The sequence below is a fragment of the Amblyomma americanum genome, chromosome 7, assembly GCF_052857255.1.
Source record: "Amblyomma americanum isolate KBUSLIRL-KWMA chromosome 7, ASM5285725v1, whole genome shotgun sequence".
Classification (NCBI taxonomy): Eukaryota; Metazoa; Arthropoda; class Arachnida; order Ixodida; family Ixodidae; genus Amblyomma; species Amblyomma americanum.
In genome coordinates, this window is record NC_135503.1 from 176,329,096 (window position 1) to 176,348,137 (window position 19,042).

General features: G+C 47.8%; 1 protein-coding gene and 1 pseudogene across 1 annotated transcript in view; one reads left to right on the forward strand and one right to left on the reverse strand.

The window, feature by feature from the left end:
• LOC144098221 (calcium-activated chloride channel regulator 3A-1-like) overlaps positions 1-19,042 on the reverse strand; it is a 1,385,444-nt gene that overhangs the window by 1,201,559 nt on the left and 164,843 nt on the right. The gene's annotated exons all lie outside the window — the stretch shown is intronic.
• On the forward strand, positions 1,529-17,174 carry LOC144096899 (uncharacterized; annotated as a pseudogene).

The following is a 19,042-nucleotide window of genomic DNA, read 5'->3' on the forward strand; positions in this document are numbered from 1 at the left end:
TAATTTTTAAACCAACGGTTCTGCTCTGCCTGTCTAACTCATTCATGAGGATTTGCAAATCATCTCCTGAGTGACTCAGCAAGGTAATCTTATCAGCTTTTTGAAGATTATTTAGTTATTCTCTATTGGCATTATCCCTACATGTTAACAATTCGGGCCTCGGCATACCTCCTGTAAACAGGCGCTGAATAGCATTGGCAAGGTCGTGTCTCCCTGCCTGACGCCCTTCCTTATTGGGATTTTATTGCACACTTTATCGAGGACAATGGTTGTTGTGCAATTGCTATAGACATGTTCCAGTATTTTCAGATAAGGCTGCTCCACCCCGTGATTCCGCAATGCCTGCATGACAGCCGAGGTTTCCACTGAGTCAAATGCTTCCTCGAAATCAATGAAGGCTCTATACCGAGGGTGGTTATATTCTGTGCTTTCCTCTATCATCTAATTGATATTGTGAATATGATCTGTTGTGGAATATCTTTTACGAACGCTTGCGAGATCATTTGGTTGATTGAAGTCTAAGGTTGCCTTTTCCCTGTTAGCGATTATCTTAGTAAATACCTTGTAGACAACGAACTGTAAGCTGCTCGGTGTGGAATTTTTCAAGTCCTTGGCATCTTCTTTCTTATGAATAAAGATGATGTTAGCGTTCTTTCAAGCTTCCACCGTCTAAACTGAGCGTGACGTCACGCGGATGAGCAGTTATGAGCATTTGCCTATACCGTGGTAAGCAGAGAGACCCCACAGCTTAGGCGCGTTCTACGTCGCCGCCTCGCCGCACGCCGCTCTATCAACCGAACACCGCGTCGCGTGCGCAGGATTGCGGATAAAAGGTGGAGATATACTGAGCGTCTGTATCACAATGTTTGACATGCATGCAGAGAAGGAGAGTACAGCCGCTGCTAAACGGCGGTATAGACAAGAGAAGATTAACTATTCCGATCCTGAGGTTGTCGCCTGGCAGTTGCCCTGAACCAAATAAGAATGCTGGAATCTGTGTGCACGTGAAACAAGGCAGCACCGCTGTCAGACATCTCCCTTCGATCGCGATGAATAATGGTGACGCCTGCTGTGTTCGCCTTCTTGAAAGCGGCGTTATGATCCAAGGAGTCTGCGGCACCGGGAACATCTGTCAAGCAGACGATTGATGTGGTTACCGCGTGTGTACCAGCCTACGGCACGCTTTCACTGTTGTGTGTGACTTTAGGTGATTTCAACAGGAAACAGGACTCTCTTAGTCAGTGTATGAAAGAAAAGTTTGACTTTAATTTAGCTTCGGACCCTCAAGTCCAGACTACAAAAAAAGGGAACTGTTGTATATGTGGTTTCGGTTTCGGTTTGGGGATCACCTGCCGCCAGAGGCACCAGTGTCGCTATGTGTATATAGATGACTGTATGTGGCAATAAACCGGGATGGTTTTGGTTGCTAGCAGTTCGTGTACTTGAGCGGCACCCGCCGCTACAACATTGGCGATGAGGACGGGATCATTTCGGGGGGCGTGACTTTCGCCGCTTGCTTTCCGGCGCCATGAGCATTTCTGGACTCGCGCTGCCGCCCCCGTTCCTGCCTGTGCCTGGTCGACCTGCTGTTGCGTGGCCGCAATGGTTCCGCATCTTCTAGAACTACGTGCTTGCTTCGGGGGCCTCTGACTGCACGCCGGATCGTCGCAAAGCACTACTTCTTCACAGCCTCGGCGTAGAAGGTCAGCGCATATTTTACACATTACCACTTCCATCGTTGGACAACGTCAAGCTCGGTGAGCAAACTACTACTGAGAAAACGTCGGAAGATAGTAAGGGCACAGGCGACACAAGGCCTGAAGTATCGTCGTACGATATCGCAGTCGCCGCTCTGCATGCTCATTTTTCGGCAACAAGCAATGTTGTTGCCGAACGGCATCGTTTCAGTAGGCGAGTTCAGCAAGCTGGTGAATCAGTGAATGAGTACATCACTGCATTGCGCGAGCTTTCTGCTACATGCTCTTTTCCTGCCGAAGAAGATTCGCTGCGTGACCAGTTCGTTGCTGGTATTTCGTCTCGGAGCTTGCGCGAGCGTCTTCTGCTTGAAGGATCGTCTCTCTCGTTCGCTAGAGCAGTACTACTGGCAAGGCAGTTTGAGCAGGCGTACAATGATCTGCAAGAATTTCCTTCTGTAGATGTTGGACGCATAAATACTCGTGGAAATACGCCTACGCGTACACCAGAATCCGACGAGAGCTCGAAGTGGTCGCACAACCGCCAGTCTCATTGTTATCGCTGCGGTTCATCTCGGCACAATGCAGCATCAGTTCGCTGTCCACACAAAAGCAAGTGTTGTCACCATTGCGGTGTCATGGGTCACTTCCGCTCTGCTTGCCAGAAACGAGGCTCCGCTCCGGTGCGTGAGGTAGACAGCCAAGACTCTCCTAGCGAGGAAGTTTTGAGCAGTCTGGCTGTGACGACGGCCGCTCGCTCCGCTGTTTACGTCACAGTTTCGATTGACCGTGCGGACATAACTTTCCTTCTAGATTCTGGGTCGTCAGTTTCCATTGTTGCACACGATCTTTTTAAGCAGTATTTTGAAGGCCAAGTACTTTTGGCCCCGACTGTTCGGTTACTGGACTATTCAAAACAGCCAATTCCGGTTCGTGGCTGTTTCTTCGCTGACGTTACGTACAAAGCTAGCACAACAAGCCTTCTTTTCTACGTCGTAGAACAAGGCACCTCACTCTTGGGTATCGATGCCATCAAGGCCCTCGGTCTACAGATTGATGGGTCATCTCTGCAATGCCTTGAAACAACGCTAACTTCTAATTCTCGAAGGGAACAGCGCCCTGACCCGACGAAAGCCGTGCAGGATATTAACCTCCCAAAGGAATTAGTTGGCGAGTTTGGATCTCTTTTCTATCCAGGCCTTGGCCTCGCGAAAGGTTTTGTGCATCACGTCAAAACGCGATCCACGGTGCAGCCAGTGCAATCCAAACTTCGGCGCCTTCCGCTCTCGCTACGACCATTGGTCTCGGAAGAGCTCCATCGGTTGGAAAATCTGGACGTGATAGAGAGGGTGGAGGCATCTGAATGGGTGTCACCCATTGTGGTCGTTAAGAAGAAAGAGGGAGGTATTCGCCTCTGTGTGGACCTTCGACAAGCAAACAAAGCTGTCGCAATAGACAGCTTTCCCCTTCCTCATACAGAAGAGCTATTGCATAGTTTAGTGGGGGCTACAAATTTTTCTAAGCTAGACCTCGCATCAGCTTACCACCAGGTCATGCTTCACCCTGCGAGTCGTGATTTGACCGCATTTATAACTCACGAAGGCCTCTTTCGTTTTAAACGAGTGTGCTTCGGACTGGCTTCCGCGCCTTCTGCATTTCAGAGTATGATGTCCAAAGTCCTGCAAGGATGTAAGGGCGTGCTCTTCTATATAGATGACATTATAGTCTTCGGGCGGGGCCGGCAGGAGCACATAGATAACCTTGCAGCAGTACTTCAACGCATTAAAGAGGCAGGACTCAAACTGAACAGCAAATGCATCTTCGATACGCAGGAACTTTCATTTTTAGGTCACAGGATCACAGCAAGTGGTATTGTTCCGCTGGAGGAAAAGGTTGCTTCCCTCAAGGATACACCGGCACTCACCAATACAGCCAGCCTTCGATCGTTCCTGGGACTGGTCGAATACTACTCTAGGTTCGTTCCCAACTTTTCCGATATGGTTGAACCGATGCGCGTTCTGCTTCGAAAGGGGCACCATTTGTTTGGTCTGGCGAGATAGACTCCAGTTTTCGAAAGACCAAAGAGGCACTTGCGTCCAACATAGTCCTGCGGATGTTCGATGCATCTCTTCCAGTTGTTGTTTCCACTGACGCTTCAGACTGTGGGCTTGGAGCGGTTCTCCAACAGGTGGAGGGAGAGAAACTACACACTGTCGCCTTTGCTTCTCGAGCGCTTTCATCTGCAGAGAGGAGATATTCAGTAGGAGAACGCGAAGCGCTTGCGTGTGTTTGGGCGTGCGAGAAGTGGCATGTTTACTTGTGGGGACGCCATTTAACGTTGCTTACTGACCATCAAGCCTTGGTCGCATTGCTGTCTACTCAAGGGCCAGGAAGGCGTCCTTTGCGGATAGCACGGTGGGCGGAGCGCCTACTGCAGTACAACTATGCAGTAATGTACCGGAAGGGTTCGCAAAATCGAGTAGCAGATGCACTCTCTCGCCTCCCTGCGTCACCTCCTCAGGAAGAAGAGACTTTACCAGATGAAACTGTATCAGTTGCCCTTATATCTTCTTGCATTACCAGGGAAGAGTTTGAACAGGCCCAGTCGTCAGACAGCACACTGCAACGAATGAAGGCCTACATTGAATCGTCCTGGCCTGCGCAAAAATCTCTGCCGGGTGACCTTCAACCTTTCCTCCAACTTCGCGATGAACTGTCATCATCATCATCATCATCATCATCATCATCATCAGCCCTACTACACCCACTGCAGGGCAAAGGCCTCTCCCATGTCTCTCCAATTAACCCTGTCCTTTGCCAGCTGCATCCACCCTTTGCCTGCAAACTTCTTAATCTCATCCGCCCATCTAACCTTCTGCCGCCCCCTGCTACGCTTACTTTCTCTTGGAACCCACTCCGTTAGCCTTAAAGACCAGCGGTTATCTTGCCTTCGCATTACATGCCCTGCCCAAGCCCATTTCTTTCTCTTGATTTCGACTAGGATGTCATTAACCCGTGTTTGTTCCCTCACCCACTCTGCCCGCTTCCGATCTCTTAACGTTACACCTATCATTTTTCTTTCCATGGCTCGCTGCGTTGTCCTTAACTTAAGCTGAACTCTTTTCGTTAGCCTCCACGTTTCTGCCCCGTAGGTGAGTACCGGTAAGATTATGCTGTTGTACACTTTCCTCTTGAGGGAAATTGGTAAACTGCCACTCATGATCTGCGAGAATTTGCCATATGCGCTCCACCCCATTCTTATCCTTCTAGTTATCTCCCTCTCATGATCCGGATCAGCTGTCACTACCTGCCCTAAGTAGACGTATTCCGGCACAATTTCTAGGCTCTCGCTGCCAATTGTGAACTGTTGTTTCCTTGCTAGGCTGTTGAACATTACCTTGGTTTTCTGCATGTTAATTTTTAGACCCATCGATCTGCTCTGCCTGTCTAACTCGTTGATCATGATTTGCAGTTCACCTCCTGAGTGACTCAGCAAGGCAATGTCATCAGCAAATCTCAGATTATTTAGGTATTCTCCATTTATTCTTATTCCCAACTGTTCCCAATTCAGGCCTCGAAATACCTCCTGCAAACATGCGGCGAACAGCATTGGCGAGATCGTGTCTCCTTGCCTTGTGGTTCCCGCATCACTTACAGCGCGGATAATTACCGCTGCTCATGAGGCTCACCCTGGAGTTGTACGAACGAAAGCACGTCTGCGAGAAAAATTTTGGTGGCCAGCCATGGACAGGCAAGTCGAGCTAGCTATTCAAACGTGTAGTATATGCCAGGCAGCGGACAAGAGCACGAAGGTTATGGCTGCACCATTGAACCCGGTCCCCTTACCAAAGGAACCGTGGCTAAAGCTTGGCATGGACATTGTTGGCCCATTTGAGAGAGCACCACACGATTGTCGATATGCGATCACGCTGGTCGACTACTTTTCTAAGTGGCCCGAAGTATACTTTTGCAACCAAGCCACAACACGCACAGTAACAGGCTTCTTGGTGTCAGTGTTCGCACGTGAAGGTTACCCAGAGGAAATTGTTTGCGATAACGGGCCACAGTTTTCATCTCGAGAGTTCCAAGCTTCTCTGCAGGATCGCGGCATCCGCTTGCGGCATTCGTCCGTATACTACCCGCAAGCAAACGGACAGGTAGAACGGTTCAACAGAGTTTTTAAAAGCTTTGTTCAAGTGGCTTCACTCGAGCAGCGTCCCTTACGCCAAACGGTAACAGAATACTTGGGCATTTACCGTTGTACGCCGCATGCCACAACTGCAGTTGCTCCAGCACTTCTCCTGCATGGACGTCTACCAACGATTCGGCTCGATGTCGTTGGGTATCCGTCAGCAATATTTGCAACCGACCCTACTTCAGAGCTCCACCTCCTACGCGAGCGGGTGAAGCAAAAGCAGCAATCCAGTAAACTATACACAGACGCTCGCAGGGCCGCAAGGGAAACCAAAGTGAATGTTGGTGACCTTGTACGAGTACGCAGACAAACTGCCTTTAAAGGTGACCTGGCTTTTAGCCGCTCAAAACAAGTGATAAGAAAGCAGGGGCAATCGTCCTTCCAACTTGATGATGGAAAAACGTGGAACGCTTCAAAGTTGTCAAGGATGCCACGAGCTTCTGCATCTTTCTCTCGGTGGGGGGAAAGGAGTGATACAAATGACACCGCTAGGGAAAGCAGCTCACCGCCTACCTTGGAGAGACCCGTTTCAGAAGCGCCAACCGGAACTTCAGCTGTGGCTGCTGCGAAGCAGCCGCCTATGTCACCAGTGACCGGCTGTGAGCCGGAAGAGACAAATGACACCGCTAGGGAAAGCAGCTCACCGCCTACCTTGGAGAGACCCGTTTCAGAAGCGCCAACCGGAACTTCAGCTGTGGCTGCTGCGAACCAGCCGCCTATGTCACCAGTGACCGGCTGTGAGCCGGAAGAGACTTCGCCTGCCGCCAGTGGTTTCTCAGAAGCATCGGGACCTCAGCGTAAGGTACAGCCATCAAGGAATAGACGACCTCCAGACCGCTATGGACACTAAGTACGGAAAGACACGTTTTGCAGTGAACATGAACGTGTCACAATCTGCACGAGTGTTGAGTTTGCTGACGTTGTGAAATATGGACATAAATGGAGTTGTATCTTGTTTTCCTCTTTTTGTTTTATATTTTTGTATTAAGTGCATAAGACAAGCACATTGTTGTTACTGTAAATATAATTCTGTGAAAGAGCACTAACGTACTACCACTACTAAATCACTAACCCATGTAGCTGTCTTTTTTTTTATAAGGAAGGGAATATGTTGTATATGTGGTTTCGGTTTCGGTTTGGGGATCACCTGCCGCCAGAGGCACCAGTGTCGCTATGTGTATATATATGACTGTATGTGGCAATAAACCGGGATGGTTTTGGTTGCTAGCAGTTCGTGTACTTGAGCGGCACCCGCCGCTACAACAGGAACTATTATAAAGCTTGTACACTAAAGAGGCTCTACCAAATCGGAATACTGTATCGACAAAATTGAGACCGCTGCATGCTACTTCACAAATCATCGGGCACACTTCGTCTCTGTCAAGCAAAATGAATAGAAGATGTCTCTTAGAAGTACTTGTATTTGGGCGTGTTGGTTCATATCTTTTCAGGTGGACACAGGGGCGCAACAAAAACACACGGACATAGAAGTAGACAGGGACGAGCGCTTACTATCAACAGGCTTTATTTGACGTAGACCGTTAATATACTTTCGCCTACCCAAGCGCCACTGTGCGAATCACAAGCACGTGGGTAACAGAAAACACCAAAAGAAATCGAAAAGAGGCGATTACAGAAATCTATCTAAGAAAACCGTTTCAGATCGGCGAAGCATTACAGACGAATCACTGATGCAGTTATCCCCTTTTTTTCTGATGTAATAGGCTTCCACCAGTTCCCGTTCAATCTGATCGCGGCTTCTCAACAATACTCTACAGTCCGATAATCGGGGAAAACAGGCGACCTTAGTCTTCTTAGTGCATTCTTGGCAATGGTCCGGGAGATGGGAGCCTGTCTTCTTTAAAGAATTTTTGTGCTCCAGAAGGCGCTGGTTGAGGCAGCGTCCAGTTTGCCCAACGTAAACCTTCCCGCAAGTGAGCGGGAACTCATACACAACTCCTTTTTTGCAGGTTACGTGGGGCTTACGGTGTTTTACGCCACACTCTTGCCGTTTTTCTTTTCTTCTTATGCGTGCGCACAGACCGGACAACTTTCGCGGAGCAGAAAAAACAACTTCTACTCCGTACTTCTTGGCCACCTTCTTGATGTTGTGGGAAGTTCTGTGTACGTATGGTACCACCTCCGGCCTTGAACACTTCGTTGGGTCTTTCGCGTTGCTCTGCTTGCTGCCCTTCAATGTTTTGACCAAGGACTGCGTCACAGCAAGAATGAGGGAATCAGGGAAGCCTGCCTTTTCCAGCCTTGAGACCTGTGACAAGAAGCCAGCGTACACAGCGTGGTGACAGGACTTTGTTAGTGCCGATGAAAGACATTGTAAAGCGATAGCCCTTTTGATCGTCTTAGAATGATTAGAATGAAATGGCAGCAAATCTTTCTTTGCACGCGGACAATATCGCCAGCAAACATGTGAAGGGTTAAATGTTAAGGTGATATCTAAAAACTGCAGTTGGTTATCACTGCTTGGCTTTTCATGGGTAAAGGTGAGTCCCATGCCTTTCCTACCAAACGTATCTAAAACATCAGCTACGGCCTCGTCAAAACTAAAATCACTTTCCTTCAACAGAACCAGGTAGTCATCTACATATCTGAAGACATGAGCTATACGGTCTGAGTCAAAAGTTTCACTCAAAGAGCGGTCAACTTGCGATAAAAAAATAGTAGAAAAAACCGGGGCTACGCAAGAGCCTATGCAAATACCTTGCTTTTGAAGATAGGTACGATCATTAAATTCAATAAAAGTGGCATTCAGGTAAAGCTCTAGTAATGACATGAAATTGTCCACGTTCAAACCAGTGGCATTTTGAAACGCGGTGATACCATTTCTATCTATACAATCACGCACCGCGGTGAACAGGGGCTGGTGTGGAATAGAATAGAAAAGATCCTTAACATCGATTGAGAAACCGGTCTTAATATTCCTCGCAGACTGAACAAAGGCTATCACTTCATCAGAGTTCTTAGTGGCATAAGGGTCCGCCTCTTGCAGTGTCCTGAGGTGCTTGAGCAGGAACTGGCTGACTTCCTTTTGCCATGTGCCCTTTTCGCTAACTATGGTCCGAAAAGGAATGCCGCTCTTGTGGGTTTTTGCGGTGAAAAAAACCGATAAACAATTCCCTTCAGCCTTCCCAATGGCGCCGGCTAGTCTGTGCAGTTGAAGTTCCTCGCAGAGTGACATGGCACTTTTCTTCACTGAAGATTTTTTCACTTCCACTGTCTTAAAAGACTTGGTGACGGCTTAAACTGCCTTTTCGTTGAAAAGGCCTGACGGAATAATGACGAAACCGCTTTCTTTGTCTGCCTCCATAAGCTCGAGCGAATTGGCTTTGAAAAAAGCAACAACCCTTGCGGTGGGATCGGATCGGTGGTTTGGAGTACTCCTATTACTGACTGACCTCGTGATGATGTCGATGCCGTCCAGGAGGCACCTTTCCTGGTTTTCTTGCTCCGTTCTGTTGGCAAGTCGTCGGTTCAGGGACAGCCATTCGTGAGGCTTGAGAATGGCTGGGACGCTGAATTTCGGCCCCTCCTTTAGGACGGACGCAAACTCTTCCGGTACTTCGGCTCCTCCCAAGACTAGCACATCTTGGCGTTCCAGTGCCTTCATCTTGACTTTCCTCAATTCTTCCATGCGTCTTATCGCCTGGTTGATGGAGCACTTCCACCAAACTTCCGTTGTCTGGTCTGCGAGCTTCATGAACTGGCGGTGTCTGATGCCCGCGAGCCACTCCTGGTTTTGGGCATAGCATGCCGCACGTAGAAGGTCTTGAAGTAACCTCACTTGGTTCCATAGTTCGGACCGGAGGATCTTGCATACTCTTTTGGCATGACCGAAGGACGGTTTGAAAAGACCGAACAGGCCTGTGAACCTCACTTGGAATGAGGCCTTTTCGCTGGTAGAACCCAAGAAGCCTGGCTCGGCAGGTCGTGGCCACAATGCTTGCCCGGACCATTGCCAAGAATGCACTAAGAAGACTAAGGTCGCCTGTTTTCCCCCGATTATCGGACTGTAGAGTATTGTTGAGAAGCCGCGATCAGATTGAACGGGAACTGGTGAAAGCCTATTACATCAGAAAAAAAGGGGATAACTGCATCAGTGATTCGTCTGTAATGCTTCGCCGATCTGAAACGGTTTTCTTAGATAGATTTCTGTAATCGCCTCTTTTCGATTCTTTTGGTGTTTTCTGTTACCCACGTGCTTGTGATTCGCACAGTGGCGCTTGGGTAGGCGAAAGTATATTAACGGTCTACGTCAAATAAAGCCTGTTGATAGTAAGCGCTCGTCCCTGTCTACTTCTATGTCCGTGTGTTTTTGTTGCGCCCCTGTGTCCACCTGAGAAGATGTCTCTTATTGCTAAACATACAGTGACCACAACAAGCTCTGCCAAGCAAATGTACCTCTCGCTACGCGTATCCTGGAAGCCGCGCTAAGCGACTGCCAATATTTTAGGCTACCCCCGTTCTTTAGGGCATGCTTGATTTTCCCCAAATTAAGTAACCTTAATTCGGCTACCCCCCCCCCCCCCCCTTGCGCTCACTTATGAACTTAGATAGCTCCGCTAGTCCTATTTTGTCTCTACCGCAATACGCCCTAATGTTTGGCGTTTCTTATACAGATCAGGCTTCCACCAAAGATCCCTTCAAACAAAAAAGCGCCATGCTCGCCTGTCTTTTATGCATCAAGTTTAGCATAATACAACTCTTTCGGTTGAAAACCCGTCGCTGTGATTTAGGACTGAGGGGAAATCCTTAGTAATCTGCCGGAAAATTATGAAGGCCTAAGGTGATGCGTAGGGGAGAATCTCGGATGATAATTCATTGTGCATTCATGGGTAGAGTGCCAGGAATAATGCGAGCTGACGCTTCAACAGCTGCTTGAAAACTCTAGGGACAGAAATTGCGCACCCTTCAGTCCTGAAGCTTTTAGCCGCCATGCGAATAAAGTAGCGTGTTGCTGCAATCATGTAGCTCAACTAATTGTAACGAAAGCATCAGGCATAACGTAGAGGGCTGTAAAATGTCCTGATCGAAAATGCGGATTTAACAAAAGCACTAGGTATAACTAATGTGCTGCAGTATTTTGTAAACGAAAGTACAGACCTAACGACCGCATCGGATATAACCACGCGGTGCAGTATGTCGTGGGTGTAGTCTGGCCTAACCGAAAATATGAATATAACGAAAGAATAGTATATAATGAAGAGTGACGTAGCAGGTCGTAAATAACGAAAGAACCGTATGTAATGAAGAGTGCTGCTGCAAGTCGTAACGGACAGTACGTTTATAACGACTTACTGCAGTATGTCGTAACATAAAATACGGATATAATGAAAGCACCGATTATAACGAAGGTGGTGCAGTATGTCGTAACTGAAAATAGATATAGCGCAAGCACCGGATATAACTAATCTGCTGTAGCATGTCGTAACCTAAAATACTGAAAAAAAACGAAAGTAACGGATATAGCGAAAGTGGTGTATGTCTGGACCGAAAATATGGATAGTGTAGGCGGTGCTTAAGTGTCTCCTAATTTTTTTAATATTGCCGGTCCTCCTACCATCCCACTCTGGAAAGAGTCCGCCTTCGGAGGTGGCCTCGATAGTTGAGGTTGGTCATATGATTTTTTATTACTTACGGATACTTTTAAAATTAGTTTGAGGGTCCTTACAGGTGCTAAATAAAGCAGAACAAAATAAAACAATAATAAAATCTGACACTTCGTAGCAGACAGTTAGGCTCTCACGATGCAAAATTTCAACGTAAGTACGAATTCTGCAAATCTGTTTCATTAACATCACCAGGTTTAAAGGATGTTACAAATAAAAGAACGGCAACAAACATCAGTATTCGCTATGGTGTGATGGTGCCCTATTTGCATATCTTACAACTTTTTCTGTTTTTTCAGTTCCTTATCCACTTGCACAATACCCTGTTGACAGGTAATGACGTCGCAACGTGACGTAATCCCTCTCAAACCGATCACTGCTTAATTGCCACTTGCCTTTGCGGTGAGGTTGCTCGCAATCCGGTGGAACTAGAGGGTTCCGCTATGCTGTGACGGCGTTTTGCGTATATATTACATTTTACATATTTTGTATTTCAGTTTCTTATATAGGTTTCTTTCTACAAACTACGTTTCTGAGAACCTTGTGATCAGGTTGTGATGTCGTCACAAGGCCACCCGCGGCCTCTCTCGACCAACCATTATTTAGCTGCCACTTGCCTCTATGGGCACGTTGCTGACAATGCGGTGGCCAGGTCGCAAAGACGTCACGATGCCACCTGACCTTTGCGGACCAGTGATCGAATTCATGACACCAGAGGTTGGCAGTGTTCTGGTGGGACGGGCGGGAACTCTAAAGCTGTCGCATTAAAAGCGTACGCCACCATGTCATCACGTTCGCTATCTTGCCACCACAGAACATTTTGTTGGAGGTGCTGGGACATCAAAAAAGCACCAGATTCCATAATCACAATTATAGATGAGGCCCGAAGGGACCATGATGGTTCAGCGATAGCTTTAGTAGCTACGGTTTCTTCATGTGCCAGGATGTTGTGGTCTCTACATAACACTTTGTAAAAAAAACGGCATCACGACTGTTCACTCGATGCTCCTTGGTCGGAGATCGCGCAATAGGCGGTCATCAAAGCAGAGAGAGTAAAGGTGTGGGTAAGTTGGTACGACATGCTCTGGGACGAATGGCGTGGCAGGGAAAGACGTGGACGAAGCAAGACACACATATACAAATTAAGGTTGAAAGTTGGCACGTCTGTGTGTGTGTGCTTTCTTTGCTTCGTCCACGCCTTTCTCTGCCGCGGCATTCTTCCCAGACAAAAGCGGAAATTGTCATGAAAATAAGACAGAACACAGCAGAGGTCGCGAGTTCGCCCACTTGATTTTCTGGACTACGGAAAGCTGGGCGAATTGGTAATGAATTTCCATATTTAAAAACAGCACGAAAGATGATGGACGACAAGAGGCGAGACAAATACAGCGCTAACAAATAATTTCTTTATACAGAGGACACTGTATTTATAAACCAGATAAAGCAGTGCATACACAGCAAATCCTTGAACTTCCCCGGAATCTCCTTCCTCGAGAGGGAACACACATGGTACGCCCACGCCAGCAGCAAAACACAGCGTCTGTTCCCTTCCTGCCTCCTTTTTGATCCTGCAGAATCCCTTGGACTCCAAGCAGACTTTATGGCGACTTCCCGGATGATGCCTACGACTAGCTGGACCACTTCGAGCGCGTCGCAAGTTTCAATGGCTTAGACAAAAAAGCAGAAATCCGCAACGTATACTGCAACTTGAGCGACGTCACCGGCACCTGGCATGAGGATCGCGAGGCGGCACTTCCGACCCGGCAGGACCCGGCAGCGCAACTTTTCAATACTTTCACCAGCAGTGACCGCCGTGAACAGGCCGAACGTGCGTTGAACACCCCAAACCCACATCCGAATGAGAACGTGAATGAGAAGATGTGACGGGCCTCTGCAAACGAGAGGACCCGACCGGGACTGATGAAAAAAGCTGCAGCACCTCTTCGGGAGTGTGAAAGGGCAGCTGCTGTGTGGCCTCGTACGGAATACACCTAAAACCGTCGCCGAATTCCTCTCCGAGGCACTTCAGCCGCGGTGCAACCTGTAGCACTGGCACTTGAACCCTGTTTACGTGATGTATGTGTATTCCCTGGATAGTGCCTCTGGGGCCGCTACAAGCTTCCTTCGAGACCTCGTCCATTCTGTGGTCCGCGAGGAACTGCAGAAACTTCATGGGGCTTGTCAAGTGGATTCATTCATGAGCGTCTTTTGGGAGGAAGTTCAGCACGCGTTGGAGGGCCCCCGTCGCTCCGGTCGAGCCACCGCCACCAACAGCTCTCTGCCCGCCTGCGACGTAAAAGGTCGGGGTCCGGCGTGCTCTGACACTCCCTTGCCTGAAGCTGCACACCTATCATGTAGGCGCAGTACATGCAGCACAGTGGGTTTCCTACTGCGAGAGGCGACGACAGGTTCCGAGGAAGAAATATCTGGCGCGCGCCAGATAGACGTCATCTCTGCTACCACTGCGGCTAGATTGGTCCCATCTACCGGCGGTGCCCATATCGGCAGCTGAGACTGCGAGGCTTTTCTACAGAGAGCGCGCGTCCACGGCTCGCCGAACGGCCTGAGGAGATCGCGGGCTGCGTCACCTGCCGGCGTAGTCCGCGCCGACAATCACGGTCTCCTTCACCACGCCACCCGTCGCTTTCTCGGACAGGTGCCCAGGTGGCCACCCTGGGTCCTCGAGCCCGCAGCTGAAAAACTCGACCAGGCGATCCTTGGAGGCGTGGCCGAGAGCGTTGTATCACTGAAAGGCTTCCACCGACGAGCCAATCAAACCATCTCGAAACGACGCGGGCGATGATACGCTCACCGACGCGCCAGCCGAAACCTCCTGAAACCGCGCCAACGACGATAGGCTCTGGTACGAGCAGGGGCTCTTTAAACATCCTGCCGCGCGCACCCGTATAACCTTCTCAAGACACCGTACAAGACAACTTCCATGGTGTCGTTTGCTCATCCGATGTCATTTCTAAGCAACGGGCTGACGAAAAGTTGAAGCTGCGCATCGAAAATCTAGAAGGTCGGCATCCAACGGTACCCCATAACCTGGCTCGTTGGCTACCATCCCTTTGCCTCCGGAGTGGAGTGCAATAGAAGAAAAACTCTACACTCAAAGCCAAAAAAGGACTAAATGTGGGCGAGAGGTTAGTGTCTTTGGGGACAAACTGATTTGCCACAACCATTAATTCTTTTCGGCATCAACTGCAAAGTGTGCAAAAATTGGTCCCCTAGGAGAAGGGTACAAGAGTTAGTCCCCGGGAGCAACCTTTTCAAGAAAAAATGCAAACAAAGCGCAATTTCCAGTGCAAATTAGAGCGGGATATTCCGGGCGAAACACTTAATACATATAACACTAACACAAACCATTACCAATTATTATAACAAGAAAGGAAACAAATGAAAACACATGAAAAATACCGGGATTCAAACTCACCACCTTTGGATTGGGAACCAAGCACGGATATAACCAGTCCACAACAGCAGACAGTCCGGAGTTGAGACAGTCCGCTTTATATACGGAGCGCACACATAGTTTGGGTTCAACGCTCGCGGTTTAATGAAACGTATTGCTGTTTGGACCAAAGTATGGTGATTTTGCTGTAATATGATTTTGCGACAAGCTATGGTAGGCTTGCAGTATACGCAGAGTGGTTTAAATCGCGTTGTTGCGCACAAAAGAAGTGTCTAATCATGCATACATGCCAACCCTTACTTGACAACCACAAATCCTTGTTTCTTTTCATTTTTTTTGGATAAGGTGGACTTGTTTGTAGCAACAGGCAGCTGCACTCTGCGGCCTGTTGAAAACTAATACAGAAGGGTGTGGTTCACTTCGTTTTTTTTTTCACTGGCGGGCAGCGGCGTTGGGAATAGAATGTTTGCCGCTCATTGTTTCGCTAAGTGTCGCCGGTACTTAGGCAGCATCAGATAAGCTCGTAAACAAACGGCATCGAAATGAAACTACTTATGCTCGCTTAACGCTAAGCCTTTCAACTCGCATGCGGTACGTATTGGAGCTCGTAGTACTTGTTGGTGCAGTTGCTCGTCGTACGAAACACGAGACGTGTCGTCCCGTGTTTCTTCTACTACGTCCTGTGTTTCGCGCTGATGAAGTGAATTAAATCCTGTTTATTTATTTATTAAGGACGCTAAATGTGCGCACGGCATAAACGTGATGCCTATAACGAACTTTAATGCGTTAAGACGTTACAGAAGATCATGAAGTCCGGTTATGTATAAAAAGTCACATAATCTTCGGGCGTAAATTTTTTCTTATCCACAAGTGGAAATTGGAGTCATTGTTTGAAGTCAGGCCTGCCTCTTGAAGACCGCGAGCGCGCACCAGCGAAGTTCCTGGGCATGTCCAAAATAGGGGGTGGACAGTGGTGTCAGAAGCGGGCCTGTCGCAGTGAGGGCATTTTTCTGGCGCAGGAATCTTCTCAGTTTGCCACTGGTGCTTAACTGCGGGCGTAGTGACCACTCCGACACGCAGCCGCCTCAGAGACACCTCCTCCACTGTGATAGGTTGGGAGGAAGGAGGTGGGTACACGGGGGAATAAGAGCACGTGTACGTAGTCTGAGGTAGGCTGAAGATGTTAAATGTGTCAGAAGTGTATCTAGTGGCAAAGAGGCAGGAGGAGTTTGTGGAAGGTCCGTTAGACGAGATATGTCAGGTGCGATGCTACCGACATCTGTGCGTGCTTGAACACAATGTATGAGTATAGGGACCTTGTAAGACTTGCAAGCAGCATGTATGGCCTGGGAAACCCGAAGGGTACCGCGGAATGAGTAAATAGGCGCACCTGTTTAAAAGGAGGGTCGTCAGGTAAACCTGCTTTGGCATTTAAAATCACTTGCAGCTCCAAAGGAAGAGATGATGAATTGTCATTACAGTAGGTATGGCGGCTGTAGAGTTGAGGGTGTGTCGGGCTAATAAAAGCAGTTGATTCCCCCGTAGTGGCTATGGCGACATCTGTGTAAATAAAGGATGCAGCCAACATGTTGCGTAGAAAAAGCTGATGGTAACGGCGGAGAATAGAACTCCGACTTATTATGACGACCTGGCTTGTTTGATGTAATGTGCCAGTAGTCCCATGAAGGTGGTTGAGTTTCGAGCATTGGGCGAAGAGAAACTTTCCTGGCTCTGTTCATTTGTCGATGCGTAATTAAATCTTGCAGTGTCTTCAGCTGTGCATACTCCTGCAGCAGACAAATAGGAGTTGCTCGGGGTAGGCCAGTAATGATTCGCATGGCTTCGTGGTTGAGTGCTTCAAGTGTAGACCACTATCGTTTCGTAAGTTGTTGAAACTGAGCCTGGTATAGGAGCCGAGGTTGAAAGACAGCACGAACAAGTCGACGAGCTGTATCTGACCGGGCACCTCCGGAGCGATTGGCTATCCTGCGGATGAGTCCAAGTGTGTTTATAGCACTCTTGCGCATAGCTGACAACCAAGCCATTCCTTTGCCTGAAGCATGAATGTGCAGGCCCAAAACATTGGTATGTTCCACTTCAGGAAGTGGCACATTGTCAATAGTGAGCACCAACGAAGTGGCTCTGAAAACAAGGCGCCCAGCTTTATTGCCTACATGAACATAACAGGATTTGGAGAGGTTGAGGGAGAGGCCAGTGTTGGCAAGAAAGTTGTGCTAGAAGACTGAGGGCATTTTGCAGGGAGTCTTACTGCACCTGAGCTGAGCGGTTTGTGGACCAGAGAGTGATGTCGTCTGCATATGCTAGAACTTAAAAATTAGGAAAGGTGGAAAGACTGTGTATCAGAGGAATGAATGCAATGTGAAATAGAGCTGGGGCTAAAACTGAACGGTAGCGTGAGAAGACGGCCTTTTTCACTCCCGACGGTTTTTATGAAGTTAATGTTCTACCTTTCGGTCTTAATTAGTTCTGCGCCTGCCACTTTCCAGCGGATGATGGAGACTGTCCGCACTGCTCTTAATTGGCAGTGTTGCCTAGTCTACCTCGATGACGTGGAGATTTTCGCCGCCTCGTTTAGTCAACATCTTGAAGACCTGCGGCCGGTACTCGAAGCTGGTCGTTCAACTGACCTGATATTGAAGCCCCAAAATGCCACTTCTGATGGTGAAATTTCTTGGCCATGTCATTTGCACCGCAGGCGTGACGCCTGAACTCGACAAGGTAGCAGCCATTGCGGAATTTTCACCGTCACGTTAAGATCTCGTGAAGATCTCCCTCTACCTCCTATTTCTGTCAGCACTTCTAATACGTCAATTTCCGAAATATGAATCAGTGAGACAGGTATCTTATCCTTACTAGGGAGGCTTAAAACAACATCAGCATCAGATCACCTTGGCTTTAATAACAAAATACTCAAAAATTCATCTGATGGTATTCATCGCATCTTGTCCGCTATTTTTTCACAATCTCTATCATCAGGCGTGATTCCGCTGGACTGGCGCCCAGCTAAAGTTGTGCCAATTTCCAAGTCTGGTGATCGTTCCTCACCACTAAATTACCGACCCATTTCATTAACTAGCACTGTTTGCAAACTTCTTGAACACGTAATTCACTCGCAGGTAATTAACTATCTTGAAGAACATAACATTATCTTTAAATATCAACATGGGTTCCGTAAAGGCTAGACATGCGAAACGCAACTTGCCCGATTCATTCAAGACATACATTCATCGATTGATGCTGGCATTCAAGTAGACTCCATATTTCTTGATTTTTCTAAAGCTTTCGACAGAGTACCTCACAACCGGTTATTAATGAACCTAGCACTGCTTAAATAACATTATCTTTAAATATCAACATGGGTTCCGTAAAGGCTACACATGCGAAACGCAACTTGCCGGATTCATTCAAGACATACATTCATCGATTGATGCTGGCATTCAAGTAGACTCCATATTTCTTGATTTTTCTAAATCTTTCGTCCGAGTACCTCACAACCGGTTATTAATGAACCTAGCACTGCTTAATATTCACCCTCTTGTCATTGCATGGGTTAAAGTTTTTCTCTTTTCCAGGTCTCAATTTACAGCTGTCAATAACCACAATTCGTCTTTCAGTCAAGTACACTCTGGCGTCCCACAAGAAAGTGTGCTTGGCCCCTTACTTTTCCTAATATTTATCAACGATTTACCGGATTCCATTTCTTCCCATATCAGACTTTTTGCTGATGATTGTGTAAATTATCGCAAAATTTATTCTAACACCGATTGCCAATCCCTTCTATCTGACCTGGATTCAGTATCAGCATGGTGCTCAACCTGGCTTATGCGACTTAATCATTCAAAAACTAAATTGATGTCTTTTACTAACCGAATGTCTCGAATTCAAACAGCATACTCCTTAAATAATAGCTCACTCGAGCTAGTCACCACGTATAAGTACTTAGGACTTCACCTTCATTCAGACTTAGCATGGAACCACCATATTAACTTTATGCTTGCATCTGCTAATCGGTCATTAGGTCTCTTAAAACATAACCTAAAGCATGCTCCTCCTCACCTCCGTGCCCATGCCTATACCACTCTAATTCGACCTA